At 42.5% G+C, this 17,121-nt stretch overlaps 1 long non-coding RNA gene across 1 annotated transcript; it reads right to left on the reverse strand.

Moving 5' to 3' along the window:
- Nucleotides 1–942: 942 nt before the first annotated feature.
- LOC309476218 lies at nt 943–14,966 on the reverse strand. The gene is made up of 5 exons (XR_014197967.1): nt 12,981–14,966; nt 12,503–12,548; nt 5,463–5,521; nt 3,967–4,000; nt 943–1,750 (listed from the first exon to the last, which is right to left on the reverse strand). It is a non-coding gene; the product is annotated as an uncharacterized lncRNA (long non-coding RNA).
- Nucleotides 14,967–17,121: the final 2,155 nt, after the last annotated feature.

Here is a 17,121-nt window from a genome sequence, read left to right on the forward strand (position 1 = left end):
TGAGTAGAACAGCTTTCTCAAGCAGTTTGTGATGCATTTTGGAAACAGGAGATGAGCCCCTGGTCTAATGCGCCACCTGGCTTGAGAAACCCGTTCTCAAAGACTTACTTTTATAGTCATTATTTGGGTAGCACACATATTCTGAATGCCTTCGGCAGAATTCAAATGAGCCATTTTAATCTAGATTAATCTAGATTAATTTCAAAATTAATCTAGATTAATCTAGATTAAAAAAATTTATCTATGCCCACCTCTAATATATATATATATATCAACTTTTGGGAGTAAGTAAAACTCAAAAAAGCCCATTCAAAAAAGAAACAAAATATGAGACAGACACACAGTTTAGTTGGAGTAAATGAGATTGTTCTGTTGATAATCTTAGAGCTGTTGGGATTTAAAATCCAATCTTTATATTGTATTTGCTGAACTAAATATCACAATTAAAATTGAAACTGAAATGGCTAACTGTGACTATTTATGTAATATATTTTTAACAGACCGGATAGATTCTTCCCACAAATATGCAGGTGTTTCCTGGTGATACTGTCAAAATGAAACCTCTCTGAGCTCCTGACTGAACTGTTAGAATAACCTTATGCTTTTCTTCTTTAGATGCACACTGACATTTGATGTTTAACAGTAGCCTTTTTGATTTTGTATATTTTTGCATCAAGCATGTAATTATTACTTTGTTTAAACCATATACTCTGCAAGCAAATGTGGACTTGTACTTGAACTTTATTGTGCACTGTCACGAGTCGCTGTGTAACCCAGCGAGCAAAAAGTCGTCTAGAAGACGTCTAAAAGACGTCATTCTTAGACATCCAGAAGATGTCCTCACAGGAGCCAGAATGAAAGTTTTTTATACGTCTTTTCTGGACATTGTATAGACGTCAATTAAAGACGTGCTAAAGATGTCATTCTTAGACATCCAGAAGACGTCCTCACAGGAGCCAGAATGAAAGTTTTTTTTACGTCTTTTCTGGACATTCTATAGATGTCAAGTAAAGACTTGCTACAGATGTAATTGTTAGACATCTAAAGGCAGTCAGAATAAAAGTTGTATTAGACGTGTTTTCTGTAGTAGAAATGTCAAAGACTGTTAAAGACCCATACTGACATGGAAATCCTATATGTGCATTTTTCAAGGATCCAACTTTAAAAAATATTTACTTACAAATATTTACAAAACAGTGGCAGTGAGTGAGCTAGTTCTCACTGAGAAAAACCCAGTTACTCAATGTTAATGGTTGTCGTGTCATGAAACTGCAGACACACAGACCATAGACCAAAATAAGATTTTAAAGAATATTGATAATATTGAATATTCAATTGAATAACTGTGTAGTGTATATACTTGCATTTGTATATCTTAACAATATAACTGTAATAAACTGCTTACCATTTTCCTGTAAAACAAACTAATCACTCCAAGAAATCAACTATTTAAATCTCAAAATATATTTTTATTACTATTTTGTTCTGCTGGACCAAAACTTAACAGCCGGAAGACTAAAGTATAAATTAACACAATACAACTTAAAAGCCTGAACAGTAAAGTTGTAAATTAACACAATTTCCCTTTAAATAATCTATAAAATGTTAAAACAATATAACATAACAATTAACAAAATATGGCTGCTACAAGGTTCACAAGCTTCATTTATAGCAGCAAGCAGTTTCAGATGATCGGCTACAGACTTTATTTGGGCCTCTATTGCAGCTGGGTCCCATTTCATGACAGCAGCTACAATCAAAGCAAAAAAAATCCACATGTTAAATAAATAAATACAAATGCCACTGTTGTGGTTTAGCTTATAGCAGAGATACATAGTTGAAAATTTGAGTACTCGAATCAATTAAATGAAATAAATCACAAATCAAGTAAAATTACATCAAGCCTGATATAAGGCATTCCACACACACACACACACACACACACACACACACACACACACACACACACACACACACACACACACACACACACACACACACACACACACACACATATAGGTGCCATTTACAACTTCATGTGATTTTAGTGATCGGATAGCTATGATCGTGAAAAGACCAGGTGTAAATGCCCTCCGAAATGCATTTGTGACGCATTTGAATCTGATTGCTCAAACCACTTCAGGAGGTGGTCTGGGCCGCATTCCAGAAGAAACTGGACAAGTGTAAATGCATCTGGTTGTTGAAACCACATGTAAATTTTACTCCTCCCAAAAACGCTCTAAAATAAAGTTGTAAGAGCGTGTTAGGCTATATGTCATGTTATAGCAAGTTATGACGACGATACTGCCGCATCGCCGCTGACCATCTAACGTTATTCATCAAGCCAACGTGCAAACTATCGCAAATTAAAGTGAAAGTAAGTCCCCGATGCTTAACACACAGTTATCATCATTAAAATTAAAGAAACGAAATGATCTTACCAGGGCTGTTGCGCTCTCTCCTATTGCGGTCTTTGATTTAGAAATTTTAACGGATGATCAATAAAATGCAGTTCATATCTGTTGCTTTCGGTGACGTGAACACCATTAAATTTGCATAGCGAGGGAATCGAAGATCTGATTTATATCCGTTTTGCAAAAACACATTTATGTGACCAGGTGTAAATGGAATTGTTGTGATAAAACAGATAGCTATCCGATCTGAGAAAACGCATCAAGTGGCCAGGTTTAAACAGCCCCACACACACACACACACACACACACACACACACACACACACACACACACACACATATTAGGGGTGTAAGTTAACGGTTCACAAAATTCATGGTTCGGTTCAATACGATACACTTGTGTCATGGTTCGGTACGTTTTCGATACAGGAAAAAGAAAGAAATGCCAGAGAAATTTCCTTGATTTAATATTTGTAACTTTTTTTTTTTGTATTAAACGTAACATCATAAAGTATGATTTTTTTTTTTTTACTTTGAGGAATGATGAAGCTATAATTGACTCTTAGAAGCATGTAAAACAGCTCCTTGAAAAAAAATGTAATGTAATATTGTAGTTATAAACAAAGGTTTATTTTAGTTCAGATTAACATTTGAGGGCAGTAATTTTATTCATGTCAAAATAAAACCAACGTAATGTAACTTGAAAGCATTATAGCCTACTATTCCTGCCAAACTTCCATGGTTACAGTTTGTTTTACTACAGTAAATCCATGGTGAATGTTGCTGATCTGTGGACACTGGATTGTTCATTCATGGCACATTGTTTCCACGTCAGCGCTGTTTGATCCGTTAATAACAGAGAAATATGAATGCTTCTCAATAGATCTCGCAGTGATGTTATTACTTCAGTGGGGATCTCTTAGCGCCGTGTAGTAACAGTGTCGCTTGATCAAGATCGGCTCGCGCTGCACTGGTCCAAACTGATAAACGGCCCGTGAAGCACATAATAACAGCACCTGCTTTCTGGTCAGTTAGCCTACAGTACCTGCTTTTTTTGTGGAAACCAAATCTTTTGATTGTGAGAGAGCCATGTGTTAAAAGTCAGATGGCACTTAATCTACTTTATGATTTGCCCTATGTCTGAACAAAAGAAATAAAAGTTAACTATCTATACCATATTGAATTGCATAGCATCATATTTTTGCAATGCGTTGAATCGAAATCGAATCGCACCGGATCGTAATAAAAGTGAATCGTATTGCATTGCATCGGCTGGCAGCTGCTTATATGTATCATTAATGTATTGTATCGTTGGCTATGCATCGAGATGCGTATCGTATCGGCCTCAGTTATGGAGATGCACATAATACCTATATAGGAAAAGTAACTACATTTACATGTGAATCGTTTTTTCCATCGAAAATCGCAATTGTATCGAATTATGACATTTTCTTAATCTTACACCCCTAATATAAACACATACATATATTACTTTGGAGACCAATTGTGTTGAAATAACATTGAGACAAAGGAGGTAGAGGACGAATACTCACTTCTCTTGGTAGCTGTTCTGATGAATGACGGATCCTGGCCACAGAAAGATAAAAGAGAGAGGTAAAAGGGGGGAATTAATTAGCATGGGTCACATTTCATTCGTTTTGTCTGGTATCTAAAACTTATGTCTGATAGAAAAATGTGCATCACCAAAAGAAGGAACATGTAGATTAACACAGTGGATCTGTCCAAACGGTAATCGTTTTAATAACATTGTCATCTGTACAAAGAAAAAACTCTTCTGTTTTTAGTACATTGTTGATGTGTAAAAGTTCCTTAAGTTTGTGTGTTCTTGACGTCTTTTCTTTTAACCCTGCAGGTAGTTACATTAACGCATCTATTAATAAAAGTTTTACCTATGGAACTTCGGTATGATGAAAATGTGTGTAATATAGCAAACCCAAACAAACAACTCAATTATTCTATGTTAAATTGAACTCTTCCACCATATCTACTTTAAAATGAAACACAGGAACTTGCCATCCTAGGTCACATTACCATAAATATAATATAAAATTACTATAAGATAAAATTACTTCAGATAATTTACCATCGGATGCATGTCCCCCTTTACTAACCCTTTTGTGGAAGGGCTCTTTGTGAAGGGATTTAGATGTTTGCTTCGAACACCCCTTTAATTGTACATTTATTAAATCACATGTAATGTTTATAAATAATACTAGGTAAAGGAGAGCAAACTGATTCCCCCTTCATTTTATCTACCTTATGCCGACCAAAAGGTATATGATTTTCTTTCTTCAGATGAAAACACATATTTTAGAAAAAATAAACTACACTTTTAGAAATATTATCCATCTCTTGTGACACAAACGTGTGTCAAATAATGCAAGTGAATAGACACCAAAATGCTGAAGGTCGAAAAAGTCCAAGAGCATTGTATGATAAGAGCTCACATGATAAGTGCAGAAAACATCTTGTGTGAACAACACAGCAAGCTGTGAGTACGCTGTATGAAGTTTCTGGCGTATGCACTTGCATTATATTGGCTTACAATAATGGATAATTTTTCACAAAATCTTTGTGGAAAGAAAGTCAGATATATATCTGGAATGGCACGAGAGAAGAAAAAAAGAGAATTTTTTTTTAATTTCGGAGTGCATTGTGCCTTTAAAATTGACTGCGGATTTAAATACTGGGTAACACTTTATTTCGATAGTCCACTTTAGACATTCTACTAACTATAAGTAACTTTGCAACTACATGTCAACTATCTCTCATTAGAGTATTAGTAGACTGTCTGCTTAATAACACTCTGTTTTGTTGGTCCCCCAACAGACATTCTACTGACTATAAGTTACTTGGCAACTACAAGTCAACTTATTCTCCTAACCCGAATCCTAACATCTAAACTTAACCTACCAGTCTATTGACTGTCTACTACAGCCTACTAATACTCTAATGAGAGTTAGTTGACATGTTAGTGAAAGTGGACTATCGAAATAAAGTGTAACCAGATACTGCAGTGGATACTTACTAGTGATGGACTTGTTTCTCTGTTGGTGCCTATTCTGCTCCGTAAGTCCAATGCTTGATCTAAAAATATATATATATAAAAAAAAAAGTGTGTTAATAGGATTATTGATCGCGTAACATAGGACCATTTTTTAATGTTCCATAAGTGTTATATAAATCTGGAGAACCCTTACTAAAAATTAACAATGTTTTGCGACACTAACCAAATGGTAATAAATGATTGTAATATGTAAAATAGGTATAGAGGCCGCACTATGCATAAACTTTTATTTGCAAAAACAGGTTTCGGCACGCGCCTAAACGCATTTTTGCAAATAAAAGTTTATGCATAGTGCGGCCACTTACCTATTTTATGTATTACAATTATCCAGGCCAGCACTCTAAAAGTTTATTAATATATGCAGTGAAGCCTGCTCCTATACTCACTTAATAAATTATTGTAATCAATCCACCATAAAAACATGGTTTCTACACTATAATAAAAAACATGGTTAATTTAGCAAATGTCCTTAAAGGATTAGTTCACCTCAAAGTTGAAAATTGTGTCATCATTTACTCACCCTCAAGTTGTTTTAAATCTGTATGAATTTCTTTCTTCTGCTGAACACAAAGAAAGATATTTTGAAGAATGTCGGTAACCAGACAGACTTGGGTCCCATTGACTTCCATAGTAGGAAAAAAAAAATACTATGGAAGTCAATGGGACCCAAGTTACAGACATTCTTCAAAATATCTTTCTTTGTGTTTAGCAGAAGAAAGAAATTCATACAGGTTTGAAACAACTTGAGGTTGAGTAAATGATGACACAATTTTCAACTTTGAGGTGAACTAATCCTTTAAAAGAACAGCTCATCCAAAAAAAAAAAAAAAAAAAAAAAAAAAAAGAGTTATCTCATTATGTAGCTTACTCACCCATATGTTGAAATTGTATGAGTTTCTTATGTAGAACCATAATTAAGATATCAAAAAATGCCTTTTATTTTTGTCATAGGCTACAATGCATACAGTTGTTTCACAAAAGTAAGTTATACAGGTTTGAAAATACTTTCATTTTGAAAGACATTTAGTTCTCTTACGAGAGGTTCTCTCGTATTGCGTAAGTTAGCTTACGCTACGGGTAAAGTCATCTTTTCTCGAGATATGAAGCCAAAAAATTATCCTTAATTTTTATTCATTGTCAACGCAGTGCAGCAGCTAGCAGACCTAGAGCAGGCTATCTAGCGCGCTCATTGGCTGCTCCGCGGCAACTGCAGCAGCCTACCAGTGAGCCTGGCGTGACGTCACGCCCAATGAGGGCGCACGCGCCCTCACGCGTCACAGCCCGCCAGAATGGGGGTGGCTTAGCGTATAAAAAGAAGGCTCGGAGGCTGATACCCTGATTTTCGTCTCTCCAGCGAAGCTCTCCGCATCGCTGCACTCTGAGAGAAGCCGCCGCCGTCGAAACCAGCGCCTGCAAGCCTAGGAAAGCGTCTGAGGAAGCCGGCCGTCTTCGCCGCCTTCAGCCACCCGTGCCTGCTACGCTATCCGGCGTCATATCCTTTTACTGCTGTGTGTGTTCGCCGCTGCGACACATACTCTCGCTTCTAAAAGAGAAATTTCCTACGAGGCGTTGTTTCAAATGCCTCGCACCACTCCCCGCTCTCTCTCTCCCTCTGTTCGAGCCGCGCAACTGCGCCGTTCACAAGGGATGTCAGAGATGCGGACGATTACGGGGCTCGCTCTCTCCCTCTGTTCGAGTCGCGCAAAATGCGCCGCTCACAAGGGATTGCAGAAGCGTACGGTCACGGGGCTAGTTTTTCTTTACGTTACAAGAAAGCTACCCCGCCCCCGTCTCCCGGCGAAAGGAGAAAAGAGTGTTACACATCCATTCACACATATTTCTCAGTCCCCTAAGTTCAGGCTACTGGAAATATCAATACTGCAGTAAACGAGCCTGTTACACGGTACACGCACGCCTGCAAAACATGATGACGCTCTCTGGCTACTCGCCCCTCTTCCCGCGCTCTCTCCCTCTGCTCGAGCCGCGCACACCGTGCCGCTCACAAGGGATCGCAGAAGCGGACGATCACAGGGCTAGTTTTTCTTTACGTTACAAGAAAGCTACCGCCCCCGCGCCCGTCACTCACCGCTTCCCGCGCTCTCTCCCTTTGCTTGTGCCGCGCGAACTGCGCCGTTCTCAAGGGATGTTAGAGCGGACGGTCACGAGCAATGTTCAGCACCCCGCGTGCCTCACTCACCGGCAAAAGTAGGAGAGAGTAATTGTAGCCCCGCTGAGGCCGGGCCAATCTCCAATCCTCACACATTTCTCAGTCCCCTCTGAGTTCAGGCGGCTGGAAATATTAATATTGCAGTAAACAAGCCTGTTACAATGCACGCGCGCCTGCAAGCTAACGCCGACACGAAACATGACGACGCTCTATAATATGCTCGCGCGAACCGATAGCCTATGTATTCTCCCCCTGTGGCTCAGTGGCAGAATCTTAGGCATTCGCACCAGAGACCCGCGTTCGAGTCCGGCTCTGGCGGCAAAGGTGTTTTATGCCGAGCTCGCGGCCAGCTTCTCACATGCAGAAGTGAACCCGCCCCTCGCACCCTCCCACTCACATGATGGTGTTTGAGTAACTATGAGGGTCTAAACATTTGAGCCTTCAAAGCATTTTGCGCTGTCAGTCACCTAAAAAGGCGACTGCAGATGTGTATTTTGCAGCCAACGAGTCAGTTACACAACTCGCTCGCCTGCACACAAACGCCGTTCGCACAGCGACCCAGAGAATCTGAAAAAATAGTATTAATTCTGGTTATTCGGCTCACGCCGACGGTGTTATGAGTGTAGGAAATGTGCCCACAGCCCTAGTGCTCACCCCTACACACAAGCACGATCTCCCCTGTGTCTCTCACAGAGCTCACTCTCACGGAGCGGGCACGCGCCGCTCGAGTGATAAGCGTAGGAATTGTGCCCACGAGTCAGTGCTCACACCTACCCACTGACCGCTCTGTCACACAGCTGCCCCGGGGGTTAGATCACATAAAGCTCCCCAACACTGGCCATGTTATGAATGTAAGCCCTGTGCCCGCCCACGAGCGCTCACACTTACTGATAAACACATTAACACCCACGCCGCTCTCGCGTCACGGGTTTCTCACTGCAAAACGTTCTCCGTCCCAAGTGACCGAGTCATTGAGTGCAGTCCAGCCAGTTATCGCTATCAGCGAGCTCCCGTTCCCAAGCATCGACAGCGCGCGCACCGCGCAAATTCCTCTGCTACGAGTTCCCTATCCCGCGCAGTGCCGCGGCCGGGACCCAGAGGCCATTCGACCCCTAGCTATGCATGCGGAAGCGTGGGAAGCTATCCCGGGCGTGTCAGAATGGGTGCTGAACATTGTGAAACGGGGCTATTCGCTGCAGTTCGCTCGCCGTCCCCCGCGCTTTCGAGCACGGACCGAGACGAGAGTGAATACAGAAGCAGCCCATCTGCTTCATACAGACATAGCGAAACTATTGCGCAAGGGGGCGATAGAACGAGTGCATCCTTCTCTGACCGAGACGGGCTTTTACAGCCGCTATTTCCTCGTTCCCAAGAAGGACGGAGCTCTCAGACCCATATTAGATCTGAGATATTTGAACAAAGCTCTCATGAGACGGCCGTTCAAAATGCTCACAACCAGACAAATCCTCGCGCAAATCCGTCCGAGGGACCGGTTTATTTCTCTCGATCTGAAAGACGCATACTTTCAGATTCAGATTATACCCCGTCACAGGCCATTCTTGAGATTCGCCTTCGACGGTCAGGTATATCAATACACCGTCCTCCCGTTCGGCCTGTCCTTAGCACCCCGTACGTTCACGAAGTGCATGGACTCGGCCCTCGCTCCCCTGAGAACACAGGGCATGCGAATTCTGAACTATTTGGACGACTGGTTGATTCTAGCGCAGTCAGAGGAAGAACTCATATCCCACAGACTACCGCTTCTCAGCCATCTGAAAAGCTTGGGTCTCTCGGTCAACTGGACCAAGAGCTCATTAATACCCAGTCAGTCAATCTCTTTTTTGGGAATAGAGCTGGACTCGGTGGCTATGACGGCCAGACTGTCGACACAGCGCACGCGCCGTATTCGACATCTCGCCGCGTCTTTTCAGAAAAGCAGGTGTTTCCCCCCTGAAAGCATTTCAGAGGATGTTGGGCCACATGGCTTCAGCTGCAGCGGTGCTTCAGCTGGGCCTACTGCGCATGCGCCCGCTTCAGCGCTGGCTGAAAGCGAGAGCGCCCCGCAGAGCGTGGATTGCCGGCGGCTCGCGAGTCAGTGTGAATCAGGGCTGCGTCTCAGCCCTGCAGCCCTGGCTGGTGGCCGAATGGTACCAACGGGGAGTTACAATGGGAGTTATCTCGCACCGGAAAACGATCTCGACAGACGCCTCCAACCTAGGTTGGGGAGCGCTTCTCGAGGGCAGACCTGTCTATGGCCTCTGGTCAGACCGGGAGAAATGCCTTCACATAAACTGTCTGGAGATGCTAGCGGTCGAGAATGCACTGAAACATTTTCTCCCATACCTGCGAGGACACCATGTACTAGTTCGCACAGACAACATGTCAGTGGTGTCCTACGTGAACCGTCAGGGCGGGATCAGATCCAAAATCCTCTGCGCACTGGCGGAACGCCTCCTCGTTTGGGCTCAGGGCTCACTGCGCTCGCTGAGAGCCGCGCATGTGCCCGGTCACCTGAACGTCGGCCCAGACAGACTGTCCAGAGACAACGTTCCCCCCGGGGAATGGTCTCTGCACCACCAGACAGTCCAGCTTCTATGGCGCCTGTTCGGCAGAGCGAAAGTCGACCTCTTTGCAGCAGACGACAACGCCCACTGCCCGATATTCTTCTCGAAGAGCGAGCACGCGCTGGCCCAAGCCTGGCCCAGCCTCCCGCTGTACGCTTTTCCCCCGATCTCGCTGTTACCCCAGGTGATCGGGAGGATCAGAGAAACGCGCCACTCAGTGCTGCTCATAGCCCCGCACTGGGAGAACCAGACATGGTTCCCGGAATTAATGCGGCTGGCAGACTCAGCCCCATGGCCGATCCCGGTGAGGAGAGACCTTCTCTCTCAAGCCCGCGGTTCGATCTGGCATCCCCATCCAGAGCGCTGGTCTCTGCATGCGTGGAGAGTCAACGGATACTCGTTGATTTGCCAAAAGGGGTCGTGAACACGATCACGCAGTCTAGAGCCCCCTCTACGAGACGGCTCTACGCGTCAAAATGGTCTGTGTTTAACAAGTGGTGCACGGGGAAAAATTTAAACCCACAAGTGTGTGGGATTTCGTGGGTTTTGTGCTTCCTTCAGGAGCTGCTGGACGCGGGCAGGTCCCCCTCCACGCTCAAAGTCTATGTTGCGGCTATTGCAGCGTTCGCCGACTCGGCGCGCGGCCGCGCATTAGGAAGGAATGAATTCATCATCCGCTTCCTTAAAGGAGCCAGGAGGATGAATCCCCTGCGGCCCCCCTCGGTTCCGATCTGGGATTTGTCTTTGGTCCTAGAGGCCCTGAAAGCTTATCCCTTCGAACCTTTGGACACTGTGGATCTGAAATACCTCACTTTCAAAACCGTTTTTCTGATAGCTCTGTCTTCAGTTAAACGCGTGGGTGACTTACACGCGTTATCAGTTAACGCGGCGTGTCTTGAGTTCGGACCTAATGACTCAATAGTCATTCTCAAACCGAGACATGGTTACGTCCCCAAGGTGATGGGCACTCCTTTCAGAGCGCAGGTCATTTCCCTCTCAGCCCTACCGGCATCCGGCAGCGAGGTTAATAGTACCTCCTCTGTCCTGTCAGGGCTCTGAGGAATTATGTCACGCGCTCCGCCGCTTCAGGCGCTCGGAGCAGCTTTTCGTTTCGTTTGGAGGGCGCACCAAGGGTCTCGCCGCCTCGAAACACAGTCTGTCCAGATGGATAGTGGACGCTATTGCGGCAGCTTATGCGTCCAGAAACCTGCAGTGCCCCTTGGGCATCCGGGCTCATTCCACCAGAGGCATGGCCTCATCGTGGGCTTGGTCCAGCGGGATTTCCATTCATGACATTTGTACAGCGGCAGGCTGGGCCTCCCCCTCTACATTTGTTAGGTTTTATAACCTGGAAGTCCCCGCCCTGCAGGCTAAACTTCTATCAGTCTGAGTCGTGTGTATGTCCTGCCCACACTTTTGTGCGCGGGCTACTTACTCGGTTTAGCTCTCCTGGTTGAGCTGCACTAGAAAGGGTTATGTCAGTATAGACCGGCCGAGCCGCTCTACACCCCCTAATGTGTGCTTATGAACATGTGCTGGCCCACTTATAAACTGTCGGCCTCCTGTTTCCCACTTATCAGTGTTCCCCGGGTTTCCCCTGGGACTCATGTAGTGGATGCTGGGCGCGCACGGCGTTGACAAGGGGTTCCCGTAGCGTAAGCTAACTTACGCAATACGAGAGAACCTCTCGTAAGAGAACGTAATCGGTTACTAACGTAACCTCGGTTCTCTCTAGAAGAGGGAACGAGTATTGCGTAACCCGCCGTGCTCGCGCCACGAGCTCTTGTCGCTTCAGTCGACGAAAACCAGGGTATCAGCCTCCGAGCCTTCCTTTTATACGCTAAGCCACCCCCATTCTGGCGGGCTGTGACACGTGAGGGCGCGTGCGCCCTCATTGGGCGTGACGTCACGCCAGGCTCACTGGTAGGCTGCTGCAGTTGCCGCGGAGCAGCCAATGAGCGCGCTAGATAGCCTGCTCTAGGTCTGCTAGCTGCTGCACTGCGTTGACAATGAATAAAAATTAAGGATAATTTTTTGGCTTCATATCTCGAGAAAAGATGACTTTACCCGTAGCGTAAGCTAACTTACGCAATACTCGTTCCCTCTTCTAGAGAGAACCGAGGTTACGTTAGTAACCGATTACGTTTTGGGTCAGCTAGGCCTGTAAACTCAAGAAGATAAAGCTTGTCTGGAGGGTTTGAACCAGTGCATTTGAGCAGATTCACATGTTCTGCCTCTATTTCACGTGTATTTTATGACAATACTTACACCGCATCTGAACATCGTGTGGCTGGATAATATTTATTCCCCAAATGTCTGGATCATGAAGGAAACACATACACATCAATATTAGTTATTTGTTTTACTTACTTACGGAGACATTTGCAAAAGCTTGCTAAATTGACTCACCAGCTCCAAAACATATTATTACGACTCGTTAATTTAACTGATCGGTTAGCCATCCCGCGATCAATAGATTCATAAGCCTAGTGTGCAGATTCTTATAGTATAAGACTGTGACAGTTCCTTTCTGTCTAAAGATACAATTCTCAGTTCACTCGTTGTAAGCTCCCATGTTGAGTTTTATTTTATCATAAACTAAGTTAGACAAGTTACACATGCTAGCAGCACATAACATTAATACATTGGAATACTGTATGCACTAACAATATTGCTCTAATCGCGTTTAGATTCTCAATTTAATACACTATCTTGATGTAGCAGAATTTGTATAAAATAAAGTTTTACCTTCCGTAGATTGCAATATTTCCGTTGATAAAATTATTTGTCCTTGTTTGTTCTTCATTTACATCCAGCAACACCCAGCAACTCGCTCAAAATAAACATTTAGCAGTCCGATGAAAAATAATCCATGTTTTAAACGATGTAAAACCCACAGAATAGGCAAATTGAAGATCCCGCGCAGCAGCAAAGCAAACACCGACTCACTCAACTGACGTTTATTCAAACTTGACTCGTAAAGGCGCGCATAGTTGTCATTGGCTAGATTCCTGGATGACAGTCAGAATAAACAGAGAATAACCAATCATGCTCAAAACAGCTAGGAGAGACAGCCAATAGTGTGGCAACATTGCATTTACAGGAAAATATGAATATATATATATATATATATATATATATTCATATATTATGTGCTATTTATTTGGTTGTATTTGTAGGCTGGCTGTTATATTTAATCAATTGGTTAAATTGTTTTTTTCATTGCAGTGCATGATTAAAAATTAAACAATAAAAATGAAAGATTAAAAATACTGTAAGAACTTACAGTAACTGACCATATATAATATTTATTTACCACTGTTCTGATAAAGTGCAATTTAATAGAGCAAACAGTATATTAAACAGAGCAAACACTGCATATATTCATATACAATTCTGTATGTAGATCTAACGTTATATGAAAATCTAATGAATTGGTATCATGGTGGTGACAGTTACATTCATGTGACCCATAATGACCCTTTTACACTTTCACAAATTCTTGACCTTTCCTTTAGAAACACTCTTATGCCTAATAATGTCAACATCCCTTTTCACCCTGTGTGGCACTGGTACACAACCTGTTGGTTTAGAGTTAATCCTCTGTCCAACGCAACACTTTGGTAACATTGGCATAATTATATACAAGTTACAACATAATACCCCGGGTTTCACACTTCACAGGCAAGCCTGTAGTCCCAGACTAAAATGCATGTTTGAGCTGTATTACCTGAAAGCAACTTGTACTGACATATCTTATAGCAGTGCCATTGTTTTGTCTCAAGATGCACGCCAGTAATGTTTTTTTTTTTTTTTTCTAAGGCACATTTTTAAAAGCTATAATTAAATACCCAAATTGAACTAAGGACAAATCCTGGCTTTATCTAAACCCTGTCTGTGAAACCGGGTCTGGGTTAGAAATTAAGGGTTAAGGTTAACCCTAACCCTAACCTTAAGACTTGTCTACAGACTTTTATTTAACAGCATGGTGTTAACTGCAGTGGTTAGGCCTTTAGCATTGATAAAGGACAAAAATCTTCTCACGGTGACAGTCTGTTTAGTAAAGATTGTTTGTATGGATTGTCCCTAAACTAGAGCTATTGATGCATTCAAGACATACCTAGTATCATAAAGATCGTATTTACAAATTGAACACACATGAACGCCGCCACAATTATGAAAATATGAGTAGGAAGCTTGGGATTTTCTTTAATCCACAATCTCGAGTTATGAGTGTGTCAGTGAGAAACATTGTGGAATACCTCAATACTTGGGTATTTAGCAGTTACATTGTCAGGCTTTTCTATTTACGATGAAGTAAGCTAATGACTGCACAAAATATGACAGTGTTATAGTATAACAATATAACATGTAGGCTAATGATACATTTTACAGTGGCTTCATAAATTAATTTAAAACATAAAAAAAATAAAAAAATAATAGTAAAACCTCATGATTACAAACTTCCCAGGAGGACTTAAAAGTGCCATGTGTGCATCATGAACCCTGTTGGTGTCTGACCAGCAAGATCAATTTAACAGTTAATGATATAGTCCGTAACAGTCAGTTAATTAATTTACAGATATTGTTTGTCATTTTGTTCTGAACTAGTTCTGGCTGTCAGTCATTGACTGTTTCTGGATTTCAACGGACGTCCAGATTATAGTCAGTATGAACGTCTGTTCTGAACTAGTTCTGGCTGTCAGTGGACGTTTAGATTATGGCCGGATTGGACATCTTAATTCACGTCATTTATGGACTGTTTCTGGATGTCAACGGACGTCCAGATTATAGTCAGTATGAACGTCTGTTCTGAACTAGTTCTGGCTGTCAGTGGACGTTTAGATTATGGCCGGATTGGACATCTTAATTCACGTCATTTATGGACTGTTTCTGGATGTCAACGGACGTCCAGATTATAGTCAGTATGAACGTCTGTTTTGAACTAGTTCTGGCTGTCTGTGGACGTTTAGATTATGGCCGGATTGGACATCTTTATTCACGTCATTTTGGACTGTTTCTGGATGTCAACGGACGTCCAGATTATAGTCAGTATGAACGTCTTTTCTGAACTAGTTCTGGCTGTCAGTGGACGTTTAGATTATGGCCGGATTGGACATCTTTATTCACGTCATTTATGGACTGTTTCTGGATGTCAACGGACGTCCAGATTATAGTCAGTATGAACGTCTTTTCTGAACTAGTTCTGGCTGTCAGTGGACGTTTAGATTATGGCCAGATTGGACATGTTTATTCACGTCATTTATGGACTGTTTCTGGATGTCAACGGACGTCCAGATTATAGCCAGTATGAACGTCTGTTCTGAACTACTTCTGGCTGTCAGTGGACGTTTAGATTATGGCCGGATTGGACAGCTTTATTCACGTCATTTATGGACTGTTTCTGGATGTCAACGGACGTCCAGATTATAGTCAGTATGAACGTCTTTTCTGAACTAGTTCTGGCTGTCAGTGGACGTTTAGATTATGGCCGGATTGGACATCTTTATTCACGTCATTTATGGACTGTTTCTGGATGTCAACGGACGTCCAGATTATAGTCAGTATGAACGTCTTTTCTGAACTAGTTCTGGCTGTCAGTGGACGTTTAGATTATGGCCGGATTGGACATCTTTGTTCACGTCATTTATGGACTGTTTCTGGATGTCAACGGACGTCCAGATTATAGTCAGTATGAACGTCTTTTCTGAACTAGTTCTGGCAGTCAGTAGACGTTTAGATTATGGCCAGATTGGACATAATTTCTCAGTGTCATTAATCGACTAATTCTGGCTGTCAATGGACGTTCAGATCATGGCCTGGACGGGCGGACTTGATATCAACCTGTTTTGTACGTCCAGTACGTCGCTTGCTCAGTGTAAGTGCACAAAGACGAATAGCTCAATCAAAAGTCTTTAATCAATAATCCTAAGAATACATATAAGAATCATGGGGAAAATTCACCCACCATCATAACGAGACTCAACAAAGAACAACTTCTTCTTTCGTTTTTTGGCGCATTGCATTCTCAGTGCTACCTTTGCTGTTATGCAGTCATGATTTCTTATGATCAGTTTTTCCTTTTTCCTTTTCTTTTTTCCTTTTTCACTCTCAGTTGCCTCTTCCTCACATATCAATCCTTATATATAATTATTTGATGCTCATCTCATTCCATCTCCCATATCCAATCTGGCGCTACGTGTTCAGCTCCTCCAGACCGGCCTATGAAATCTGGAATAAACCAAAGCATCCTTATTTTATATTAAATCCTTTCACTTAATCCTGTATTATATATGTATTCTATTGTTACGTCTTCCCCTCAATCTAGGGGTTAAAAGGGAACGACGAACAAAACAGTGGAGAGACCTTGAGGTTCTCCAGCTCTCCAGTTCCAGACTCACAGAATAAACCAAACAAAGTTTCAATTTCAACTGGCGTGTCTGCCTTTTATTTGTTTGACCTCAGCAGGAGTGATCAAATAATAATATAAAGAAACATATTCCAAATAAATCCAAACAAAAGTATTACCTCGGGAGGAGGGCCCAATTCAAAAGAAAACAATAAATACCTCTACCTAAAAAAAAAAGGTAACATTAACTTACCTAAACCAAACAGGAAAAAAAAGAAAAGAAAAAACATATAACTTCCCTCACTCCCTAACTAATCCATAAACAGGAGAAAAGTAATGGGTATCCTCCACCCTACGTTACCCATACAATCTTAACTGATCATAAATAACAAAAGCTACAAAGGCACGTTCTCACACACACTGTGAACATACACCCTAGAGCGCAACCCGCTCGTCTGGACTTGGAGAGCAGAACAACCCCAAACGCCGCGATGTCTCTCCCTCCTCTGCTCTCACTCTGCTGCTTTATTTTGGATTTCT

This window comes from Leuciscus leuciscus (assembly GCF_965113295.1).
Source record: "Leuciscus leuciscus genome assembly, chromosome: 1".
Classification (NCBI taxonomy): Eukaryota; Metazoa; Chordata; class Actinopteri; order Cypriniformes; family Leuciscidae; genus Leuciscus; species Leuciscus leuciscus.